Raw genomic sequence first — 13,066 nt, forward strand, 5'->3', positions numbered from 1 at the left:
TAAAATTGTCAAAATGTATCTCTGTATTATACAAAGCCAAGCAAGCTCTGGATTACAAATCACTCCGTATTCTTTATTGTTCATTGATTTTACCCTACTTAAATTATTGTGCAGAAGTCTGGGGTAATAACTATAAAAATTCGATACACTCATTAACCATGATGCAAAAAAGAGCAATTCGTATTATCCATAATGCTAAGTATCTGGGTCATACGAATCCATTATTTTTAGAGTCAAAATTATTAAAATTAGAAGATTTGGTTACATTCAAAACAGCTCAGATAATGTTTAGGGCCAAAAATAAAAATTTACCTGGAAACATTCAAAAATTATTTAACGAGCGTGTGGGGGGTTACAATTTAAGAGGAATATTTAACTTTAAGAAACAAAAAGTCCGTACGACTAGAAAAACCTTTTGTATTTCGGTTTGTGGAGTAGGAGTGTGGAATAAATTGAACGGGGAATTGAAGCAATGCACAAACATGAATCATTTTAAAATGATATATAAAAAAATAATTCTCAAGGGGTACAGGGATGGAGGGGATGGTTGACAAGTGGGGGTTAGTGTTTATCTATTGCTTTACTATTGTTTACTTATGTTTGGGTACTTCAGTTATGAAGTTTGTATGTACATAATAGTTGTATGTATATATTGTCTGTAGGTATTACGGGAAATTGCCTAGGGTAGTATTATTATTAGTAATGAATTGATTTTTAAATATGGTAGAAGTGTTGGGGAAAAGGGGTGAGATTTAATAAGTTATTCTTCTTCTCACTCCTTTTCGAGCTTGTACAGACACAGAGTTGGACATTGGAACTTTGATTTTGTTCTTCTCATTGCTTTGTAAATATTGATTGTAATGTCCAATTGTTTGATAATTTCGATTTTGTTAATATTAATGTCGTTAATGTCTTTACTTGTTCGGAATAAATAAATAAATAAATAAATAAATAAAATTTGCCTTGATAAATATGTTTTTTTTTTTTAAATTACCATGGATAAAAACCGCTGCACCGGCCATCAAACAAAAACAATTTGTTAACTACCACTGTTAGCTCTTGTTAACTGCCAGTAGTTAACACGTGGTTATACAATGTGTCATCAATGCATCGATCCACATTCCTCAGTAAATGTAATTGTGCTTTGACCAAGTATTAATGACACAGCGTTCCTTTGAATAAAATTAACGGGCCTCCCATGAATTTTATTCAAAGGAAAGTGGCGTCATTAATAGTTGGTCAAAACACAATTACATTTACTGAGGAATGTGGATCGATGTATTGATGACACATTGAGAATTTTTTTTAAGTCACTGTCATGATTGAGAGCTCCGGACCACAAACACAGGCTTCTTCTTGGTGTGCAGATAAAGTCATTCACCTACTGACCCACATTGTGTCTCTCTGTCTTTCGCTCTCTCCCTCCCTCCCTCCCTCCCTCTCTCTCTCTCTCGTGCGCACTCTCTCTCTCCCGCTCCCTATCTCGTCTCTCTTTCGCTCTCTCTCTCCCTCTCTCTCACCCTGTCGCCTCTGCATTCCCAGAATCATTTGACGTTTTACGGTGATGGCTGCATCTGCGGTTCATTTCTGTTGGGGGAGGGGAGTCCTGGCCCGTGGCAGCTCCTGGTCCATTCCCTCCGTGGGTGCCGCCTTGCCCGCTGAGTTCCTCCAGCACTCTGTGTTTTTTATTTGGCTCTGGAGTTGAAGGTGGACACAGGGGTCTGTGGTGGCTCAGCAGGACGGGCAGCGGCTCTGGGGAGAGGGTTGCATTTCTGGTCGAGACCCTTCTTCAGACAATCACAAGTACTCTCACTGCCGAGAGTTCAGTTCAGTCTGAAGAATGGTCTTCTCTACAGAGTCGCTGCGCTTCCTGTCCTGCCTGGTTACTCCAGCAATCTATCTTCAATTTAAGAGTTAAATAAAATTTCTCATGGGGGGGCGAAGGTTAGGTTGTTGGCCAATAAAGATAGATCAAGAACAATGTTGCTGTACTGAGGGATAGCCAAGTCTATCCCTCATTGCTAGCAGCTGATAGGAGGCGGCTGTAAAGTGGGAAGCGGCTGTAAAAGGACAGCACCTCTGGAGGGGGGGGGGGGAAAGAGTTCCTTTCACAGCATGTGGGGAGTCTGGCCAGGGGTAAAGTTGCGGGCAGGCAGGAGCGTTGAGAAGAAGGGGGTCGAGGATCATGCCAGCAACCAGCTCAAGAGCGGGTCAGCGGGCGATGGATAACAGGACAGCGGGCGGTGGAGCTTACTCCATATAACAGTGCAAGTAACCTCAATTGGTCCCTTGTTCACGCTGACACAGGAGTAAGCTCCACCGCCCGCTGTCTTGTTATCCATCACCCGCTGACCCACTACGCTCTATTATCTTTGCTCTTGAGCTGGTCCCCTCACTGTTCAGACGGAGAGCACTGCCAGAGGTGAGCGGGCCGGCAGAAGGCACTGATGTCCTGGCAGCTGCTCGTAGCCACGTGAGCTGCTTCCCTCCCCGGCCCCATTGCGGTGGCTCCACGCCCGGATGCTGCGGCAGTGGTGAGTGAGTGGGTTACTGACATGATCCCCGACCCACTCCTTCTCAACGCTGCTGTCCTCCCCGCAACTTTACCCCTAGCCAGACTCATCACATGCTGTGAAAGGAACTCTCCCCCAAATTGGTCCCTTGAACAAGTATTGCCATTCAATAAGATCACAACTGATTCAACTTGTCCCGGTGTGCTCCCGTTTTCCCACCATCTCTCCACCTGCTGTCACCCTCCACCCCCCACCCATTCAGTAATTCAGAAAGAAGGAGATTTGGAAGCCTTGGGCAAATTGAATTGTTATTTTGTTTATTTTTATTTTATATTTTTATGGAGAGGAGAACAATCTGCGCATGTGTGGTTTAAGATTTTTTAAACGGCGACTGACTGTCTACCCTGATTAATTATTCACGGCACATGGCTGAATATGACTCATTTATTTTTATATATTTATATTTCTATGAAAATTGTTCCCAATTGGGCCCCGCACCTAGTAAGGCCGGCCCTGCCTGCATGCTTACTTTCAGTGACTGATGTACAAGCACACCCAGGTCTCGCTGCACCTCCCCTTTTCCTAATCCGACACCATTCAGATAATAATCTGCCTTCCTGTTCTTGCCACCAAAGTGGATAACCTCACATTAATCCACATTATACTGCATCTGCCATGCATCTGCCCGCTCACCCAACCTATCCAAGTCACCCAGCATCCTCATCGCAGCTCACACTGCCACCCAGCTTTGTGTCATCCGCAAACTTGGAGATGTCACATTTAACTCCCTTGTCTAAATCGTTAATATATATTGTAAATAACTGGGGCCCCAGCACCGAGCCTTGCGGCACCTCACTAGTCACTGATTCAGTATCTGGATGGAATGCATGTTAGTGAATAAGATTAGCATTGATGAGTGCCTGATGGGCATGGACATGGCGGGCCCAATGGCCTGATTCCGTGCTGTTTGACACTGTGACTCTATGCCTCAGTGAAATTAAATCTTACAAACAAAATATTTGTGGAACCTGACAGACTACTCCTGATCTCAGTTAAATGAGGAATTGGCATTGCAGAAATCTGTTCTGAGAAACGTAGAAACATAGAAACATAGAAAATAGGTGCAGGTGTAGGCCATTCAGCCATTCGAGCCAGCAACTCCATTCAATATGATCATGGCTGATCATCCAAAATCAGTATCCCGTTCCTGCTTTCTCCCCATTTCCCTTGATTCCATTAGCCCTAAGAGCTATATCTAACTCTCTCTTGAATACATCCAGTGAATTGGCCTCCACTGCCTTCTGTGGCAAAGAATTCCACAGATTCACAACTTCCTGGGTGTAAAAGTTTTTCCTCATCTCATTCCTAAATGGCCTATCCCTTATTCTGAAACTGTAAACCCTGGTTCTGGACTCCCCCAACATCGGGAACATTTTTCCTGCATCTAGCCTAACTTTGAAATAGTCTGGTCACACACGATAATTCACTGAAATCCTTTGATTTTATCCATATTGATTGGTGATTTGTATTTCCTGCATCATGGTAGACAATGCAGTGTTAGATTGAGAGATGCAATTTATGTTTTGGGTCTCAACCTGATTAGTCACCCAGTTTCCCTAACTAATTGTCCTAAGAAGAAATAGCGTAATTTGTATCGCAATAAAACATTTAAGGGTTTTTTTTGGCCTTTCTTTACATTTAGATTTATTTCAAGGGTGTTAATTTTAATGTCAGGTGTATGCTTGAGAAAAATTAAAATGGCAATTCATCACTGTGAATTATTTAGCGGTACATTCCACGCATAACGTTCTTGAATGTGTTTAAAAGCTAAAACAATAAATAAATAAGTAGAACATCAAACCATTACTAAAGATCATTCACTCGTGCAGAAGTCATCATAATTCACTCTGAATGGGTTTTTTTTGTCACATATTAAAGTTCTCTCATAACTTACTGGTACCATATTTCCAAACTATTCTCCAAATTTATACGCTTCATTGTCGCTATGTATCTTCCTTTATCCTGCAGGGGGAATGTTGGAATGGAAAGTCAGGCTTTCTTTCCATCAATGATCGTTTGTCCTTTGGCAAAAAATAGTGCCCCATTCAGCTGCCAGCCTGAGAATGTAAAACCCATTTACAAATTAGTGAAAGCCCCAGATGTAATCTTTGGTTTCTCGATCCCAAAAAACATTAAATCGTCAGAATTGCCTGATCTTAGTGGACTCTTATTATAAAAGCTGTCAGTATGAAACTTGCAGTGCTTATCAAAGTTTGCAGCTCTGACATTATATTCTTCTGCATTTTAAGTATACTTTCTCAAAATACCCATATGAATATTTTTACTAACTTTAATATCATTTCCAAATGAAATAAAATCACCAAGATCCATTGCAGTTTAAAAATGAAACTAGTTGTAAGGAAGAGTGATATGTAGATCTTTTATCACTAGCAATCAATCCCAAATTATTTTTAGTTTATTGTGTAGTAGAGATTCAGGGCGGAAACAGGCCCTTCGGCACATTGTGTCCATGCCGACCAGCGATCACCCCACACTTACACTATCCTAGGGACAATTTACAATTATAGCAAACCAATTAAGCTACAAACCTGTGCGCCTTTGGAGTATGGGAGGAAACCAGAGATCTCAGAGAAAACCCACGCAGGTCACAGAGAGATCATAAAAGCTCCATACAGACAAGCACCTGTAGTCAGGATCAAACCCGGGTCACTGCTGCTGTTAGGCAGCAATTCTACCGCTGCACTACCATGCTGCCCATTGAAACCTCTTGTTGGAAATGCATACTTTTTAAGGAATGACTCCTTGATAATGGAAATTCCTTTCCTCACATAGGGTCAAGTAAATCCAACTGCAAATATTAGGATTTAATACCTATAGATCAGAGATCAGGCGCTGATTGAATGTTAGTATTTACTCCAGATTCAAGCATTTATTTTCATTATAGGTTGTATGTAGACAGGATTGCAAAATAATGTAACACCGCTGAGGATTGGAGGAGGCTAAGAATGTTGAAGAAACTTTAAGAAAGGCAAGTCTGTTTCTCTGGATCACACATGACCAACAGGATATCAGACAGGGCCTTCATCCAATCGAGTCCACGCCGGCCAGAGATCCCCGCACAGTTACACTATCCTACACACACTGGGGACAATTTACAATGTCTTTAGAGTCTGGGAGGAAACCAGAGCACCCAGAGAAAACCCATGCTGTCACAGGGAGAATGGACAAGCTCTATAGAGGCAGCAACCAGAGTCAGGATCCAACCTGGGCCTCTGGCCTATTCCGTGTGGTTCAGGAATCATGATTCGTGATAGTACATTGCTCAGCTCAGATTCTGACATGTTGATGTGCAGCAATCAGAAATGGATGATAACCTGGAAAGGTTAACTTGCCATGCTGTCACACAACAGCATTACGCATATTGACTTCAACGGAACAGAGATGCACTTCCAAGGAGAGCGATTGACGTCCTTCATATTTCTCAAAAGAGCCGTCCAATTCTGGTTAATATAGCATTGGGCGGTAGGGGGGGGGAGGGTCGTGCAGGAGACATGCCAAGCTCAGCAGAGGAAGAATATAGCAGGCTGTGGTTCCAGGAGCCAATCCCAGGAGTGAGAATCCGTGCTTACTGGAGAATTGCAATGTCAGGGTGATCTGCATCCACTGATTAACCCTGTAGAGAAGAAATCTTCACATGGAAGATTTTGTGTAAAGTTGGGGTTCCATCTCTGGACGATCCTTACATACACTACTTGCCTTATATTTAAACCAAAACTGTGTGTAAAATTGTGGTGAGGTGATTCACTGACAACAATGCAATCGCACTGCACTGTCATCAGATGTCTATTGCAATATTGTAGTCCCCACTCTGTTTTCTCTTGGCACAAATGACTTTAGAGTTTTTGCCTGCTATAAATTACTATGATGGATATACACTCAGAAACATCTCATGTAGTTTCCATGATGAATATCAATACCTATGTTGAAATCGGTCCAAACCATTGCTATGAAGAAAATGTCAAAATAAACTACAGAGACTGGTAATCTGAAATAAAAACAGAAAATGTTGGAAAACTCAGCAGGTCAGTCAGTACCTATAGAAAGAGAAACAAAGTTAATGTTTCATGTCAAACACCCAGTGTTTCCAGCATTTTTTGTTTTAACTTCATTGTCTCTTTTGTTTAATGGGTTAATTATTATTCTTTCCACTTGAAACTAAAGCAACGAATAATGAGAACAAGGGCTGAAAGTACCAAACCATGAAATTTGGAAAATCTTGTTAAGCAACTTCACTAGGTTCTTGCTTATTGTATTACCACATTAATGGGATTTCTTTCAATTCTGTTCCCATTTCCCCCCATACACTGTAGAATGCTTGTTTTGCACATTACTCGTCATTCTGATTTTTATGTTGGTTTATTATCAAAGTTATTTACAGCTATGACTTGTTTTCTATTGTTGCATAGGCATGTCCTGGCTTGTTCTTGTAGTCTTTATGAGGGGCTTCTCATGTATGACTAGGCCAATTCTAATAAAGCATTAACTGCTGTTTTTCTTTTCCATGTGTTGTAGATTTTCAATACGTAATAAGGACAGAATAAATAGTAGAACCAGACTACTTAGCCCATTGCAACTGTTCTTACTTCACTAAGATCAGGGCAGATCTTTTAATTCAGAAACACCTTCCCACATTGACCTCATATCGTATGATTTCCTAAATATCTTAAAATCTATTGACAAATGTCTTCAATATACTCCCTTATGGATCCTTTGCAGCACTCTTGAGAAGAGAATTCCAAAGGTTCATATCTCACGTAAATGAATTTTCGACGTCAACTAAAAAGCCACCCATTCCTTCTCTCCAGAGATGCTGCCTGTCCCGCTGAGTTACACCAGCATTTTGTGTTTATCTTTAGTTTAAACCAGCATCTGCACTTCCTTCCTAAACCAGTATCTACACTGTCAAGTCTCTTAAGAATTTTGAATGTTTCAATAGGATTATTTCTCAGCCACCTAAATACAAGTGTGTATAGGTTCAGTCTGCATAATCTTTCCTGAGAAACAAACTGGCAATTTCCAGGAATCAAGTTGTTTTTCCAAATCTGTATGTGAAGTCCCCAGGATTATTATATTACCCTTTTACACTAGCCTCAGTTTGTTGGACTATACTATGTCCTGCAATATAACTTCCATTTCAAAGGCTGCATACAGTTCTTATGCATGTGTCTGCCCTTTGCCTTAAAGCCCTCGTCCCACAATACGAGTTCATTCCAAGAGCTCTCCCGAGTTTGCCCTGATTCGAACTCGGAGATTTACGGTAATGGCCACTCGTCGGTACTCGGGGCTCTCGTGGACATTTTTCAACATGTTGAAAAATCTTCACGAGTCTTCGCGTGCTTACCTGCCCTTAACAGGTCTTCCCGAGTACCTGCCCTGAGCGTTACGAGCCGCTAAGAGACGTCCCCGAGCTCCGACGTACCCGCTTACGTTCATTCTCCGTGCTTACCACGAGTTTGATTTTTTTTAAACTCGGGAGAGCTCATGGAATGAACTCGTACCGTGGGACAGGGCTTTTAGGTTCACCCAGACCAATACTGTTGTGTAATTTTCTGATTTAAGATTATACTACTCTACTGCCTTTATCCCATTCTGTAATATGTAAGTGTTTTTTATTTAATAACACTGTGCTTTCTATTCATTTTCCAGTCTTTGGAAAACTTAGTTGAAAATAGTTACTAGGGTATCACCACACCATTCCATGGCTGGTACAAGATGAGAAGTGAAACCGAGTGGATTAGGGTTTTATATCAAACTATGTCAATTAATCATAAAACAAATAAAGAGCCTGGGCCTGCAATTTCCCAATCACCTGATTGTGACAATGCTAGTCATATGACATTTGTTTTCAGGCAGTTGTGCAACTAATGTTGACACTGATTTTGTCTGCAATCATAATATTTGCCACAGTACTACATAGCAAATGTCATGATCTGTATAATTGCTGATCTTTTTAAAATCATTTTGATCAAGTGGCAAAATAAAAGTAAACTGGTTAATTCAGTTTACAGAGCTGTTTATTGTAAGATCATCTCTTTAAATCATTTCAACTAATCAAATGTGGGATGAAAGCACCAAAGAATGACATCAGTGGTAGAAGTCACATTACCTGAACACTGTTAACTTTATCAGATGCGGCATTGTGACTGGCTCATGATTACCTCACCGAAAACAATCGGCTATCTCCATTGCTTACTTATGACGTTCTGCAGATATCTGTTAGCCTTGGCCAGGCTCCCTCTCATATTCCAGCTGATACAAGATGACAAATATTAACAAAACCATTCTTCAGTTTAGTTTAGTTTAGTTTAGTTGAGAGATGCAGCGCAGAAACAGGCCCTTCGGCCCTCTGACCAGCAATCCCCGCACATTAACACTACCTTACACACACAAGGGGCAATTTTACATTTTATACCAAGCGAATTACGCTACAAACCTGAATATCTTTGGAGTGTGTGAGGAAACCGAAGATCTTGGAGAAAACCTACGCAGGTCACAGGTAGAACGTACAAACTCCCAACAGACGCACCCGTAGTCAGGATCTAACCCTGGTCTCTGGCCCTTTAAGGCAAAAGCTTTACCGCCACGCCACTGTGCCACTCAGCTGGAATTTAGCATTTCACCTGTAGCACAATAAACTGAATACATTGGTGCATGCATCCCAACTTCTACTGGATTGTCCAGAATGATGTGCTGCCAACAAATTGTATGTACTGAACCCCCTCTTCTCATTAGCATGGGAATATAAAATTACAGCGCAGATACCACATTCCCCCATTCACTTCACCTCACCACAACCATCCTTATGCTGACTTTATTTTTTGGAAAGATAAACCCACATACCAGTTTTCAAAGGTACACAAAATTGCTGGGGAAACTCAGCGGGTGCAGCAGCATCTATGGAGCGAAGGAAATAGGCGACGTTTCAGGCCGAAACCCTTCTTCAGACCAGTTTTCATGTAATTCTTTATCGTCTGTGTCAATAATCCCAATTTTCCCGAATGACAAAACTGCTCTTTATGTTTTCCGAGGAGCAGATTTGGATGATTGAAGGTGCTTTCTACTTCTTCTTGTGAATGAAAGATAAACCAAAGGAATAGTTAGATCTCAAGCAGGATGTTGAGCAGCCAAGTTGTTGTCTCTGCGTCAATGTCTGCCAGGCCTGGAGCTCAATTTGGTGGGTGGTAGAGCAGGCACCCAGAGATGACATGGTTGGTTGTCTGTTGTTCTTTCAAAGTGCTTTCAAGGTAGCTTTTACAATTTCATGGGGACACAATAAACTTCCAATACTGAAATCATGAGCAAAAAACAAACTGCTGCAGGAATTCAGTGGGCCAAGCAGCATCTAAAAGCCCTGTCCCACAGTACGAGTTCATTCCAAGAGCTCTCCCGAGTTTAAAAAAAATCAAACTCGTGGTAAGCAAGGAGAATGAACGTAGTGGGTACGTCGGAGCTCGGGAACGTCTCTTAGCGGCTCGTACCGCTAACGGCAGGTACTCGGGAAGACTCGCTAAGGGCAGGTAAGCACGGGAAGATTTGTGAAGATTTTTTAACATGTTGAAAAATGTCCACGAGAGCCCCGAGTACCGACGAGTGGCCATTACGGTAAATCTCCGAGTTCGAATCAGGGCAAACTCGGGAGAGCTCTTGGAATGAACTCGTACTGTGGGACAGGGCTTTAAGAAGGGAAATAGACAGACAAGGGGTTGGGTGGGTCTGAAGGATGGATGCAGTTATTTATTTTGCTGAATCATTAAGTGATTGCTTTATAGCATAATGACAACATAAAACACCACTTTTTTAATCATTTATTGAAAATGTATTGTAACACCCATTTCCCCCCCTATATCTGTTGCCTTTGTTAATATGTCAGAATTGATAAGGGGAAAAGTTAGAAGCTAACTTAAAAAAAGGTTTTGAACATCAGAGTGTGAAAGGGTGATCTTAATCTGCGCATTGATTCCGTTCCATCAATAATATAATCAATGAATCACCCCAGGTTAATTATTATATTTCCTAAAGTATGAATTCAATGCACTCATATACCTATGCTTCAGCAAAGTTAGCAACAGGAAGTGAAGTGTGAAACAATGTCATAATTCTCAATTGAAACATAACTGAGTTACTCCAGCATATTGTTTCTAACATCTTGAGTAGGCTGTCATCAGATCATAAGATCATAAGATCATAAGTGATAGGAGTATAATTAGACCATTTGGCCCATCGTCTACTACGCCATTCAATCATGGCTGATCTATCTCTCCTAACTCCATTCCCCTGCCTTTTCCCCATAACCTCTGACACCCATACCAAATCAAGAATCTATTGATCTCTGCCTTAAATATATCCAATCAATTTGCCTCCACAGCCTTCTGTGGCAAAGAATTCCACAGATTCACTACCCTCTAACTATAGAAATTCTTCTTATCATCATAAAAGAACGTTGTTTAATTCTGAGGCTATGACTCTCCCACTAGTGGAAACATCCTCTCCATATCCACTTTATCCAAGCCACTCTGTCCTGAGTGTCACTGAGCAACTGAGCGTCAATCCTGTTATGAACTTCTGCAATATATGAATATAACTTCCAGAAAATCCTCAGCTGTGCTATCATAGGCTAGTACAATTACCAGTCTACACCATGACAGAAGTTGGGAGAAGTTGTACAGTTTGATAGCCACAAGGAAAAAGGATCTCCTGTCGTGTCTGTTGCTGAAGGACATCCTCAGATTGACCAGTGTGTCATGGAGGGGGTGAGCTGTATTGTCCAAGATGTCCAAAAAGCAAGAAATGCTATCTCATCTTCCAGTTGGGCATATGGTAACCTTTGGTGTTCAGCATTGAATTAATCTATTTCAGGTAATAATATGTTGTAGTTTGGGTGAGAACTGGCGGGTTTTATGTTTATCAACGTGTAATGTTAGCTTTGTTATTTTGCTTTCTTTCTCCACAGGTGCTGCCTAGCCTGCTAAGTATTTACAATATTTTTCCATTTGTAAGTGAGTCCCAGTGAACTGAGCTGGAAGCTACGTGAGGCAAGATGGTGGTGAAAGCAAGTATGAAGGAAGGACACGTTGAGTTCTGTGTCTTTTCTATGCCTCTCATAATTTTATATACTTAGTTTGATAGATGAAACTTATTGATTTATTTTTGTTTTCACTTCACATGCTACTCAAAGGCCAGGATACCTATGATCATGAGGACATTCGGTAGTGGTTCTTGATCGGTCCTGATGTAGGGTCTTGACCCGAAACTTGATAGTTCCGTTCTCCCAACGGATGTTGCTGAGGTTCTCCAGCAGCTTTTGTTTTGCTTCTGTTTGTAAGTGATGCACATGAAAGGTCAGCAATCCCATTCTAGGCTTTAAACTGTGTGGGGGACTGCATCCCTACACAAACCTTCCGAGTGTTTCCCAATCAGAAACCTAGGATGAACTTTGAGATCCGCACTCTTCTGAAGACCAGACACCGGGCATTCATGTCTGATGATACAGTGGTCTACACGAAGTTCAGATACGACCTTGGTAAGGCCATCAAAAAGGCCAAAAGGGACTTCTGCTCCAAACTGGAGGATGAGACAGATGTTCGGCAGCTGTGGTGGGGCCTGAATGCAATCACCTCCTACAAGGCGAAATCAGGAGGCAGCTCGAATGTCGGCGAAATATCACTCCCTGATGAGCTCAATGCGTTTTACGAATGCTTTGATCGGGAGAACACCGATGTGCCTTCACGAGCCCCCATCGCTGTGATGGTATTTCAGTCTCAGTCACAGAGACCGACGTCAGGAAATCCTTCAGAGGGGCAAACCCTCGGAAAGCGCCTGGACCTGATGGTATACCTGGTCGTGTTCTAAAAACCTGTGCGGACCAACTGGCTGGAGATTTAACGGATATTTTCAACCTCTCACTTCTGACGTCTGAGGTTCCCACCTGCTTCAAAAGGGCATCAATTATACCAGTGCCGAAGAGGAGTAAGGTGACGTGCCTCAATGACTATCGACCAGTGGCACTAACGCCTGTGGTGATGAAGTGCTTTGAGAGGTTGATCATGGCGTAAATCAACTCCTACCTCGACAAAAACCTGGACCCACTGCAGTTCGCTTACCGCCACAACAGATCAACGGTGGATGCGATCTCGCTGGCCCTCCACTCCACTCTGGACCACTTGTATGTCAGGTCATTATTCATTGATTACAGCTCGGCATTTAATACAATCATCCCCTCCAAGCTGGTTACCAAACTCGCAGAACTGGGTCTCTGCGCATCCTTCTGCAATTGGATCCTCGACTTCCTCATTCTCAGATTTCTCTGTTCGTATTGGTGGAAATATGTCAGACTCGATAATAATCAGCACGGGAGCACATCAAGGCTGCGTGCTCAGCCCCCTGCTGTACTCACTCTATACTCATGACTGCGTAGCCGGTCATAGTGCGAACTTCATCATCAAGTTCGCTGACGACACCACTGTTGTGGGACG

Source organism: Amblyraja radiata, chromosome 4, assembly GCF_010909765.2.
Source record: "Amblyraja radiata isolate CabotCenter1 chromosome 4, sAmbRad1.1.pri, whole genome shotgun sequence".
NCBI lineage: Eukaryota > Metazoa > Chordata > Chondrichthyes > Rajiformes > Rajidae > Amblyraja > Amblyraja radiata.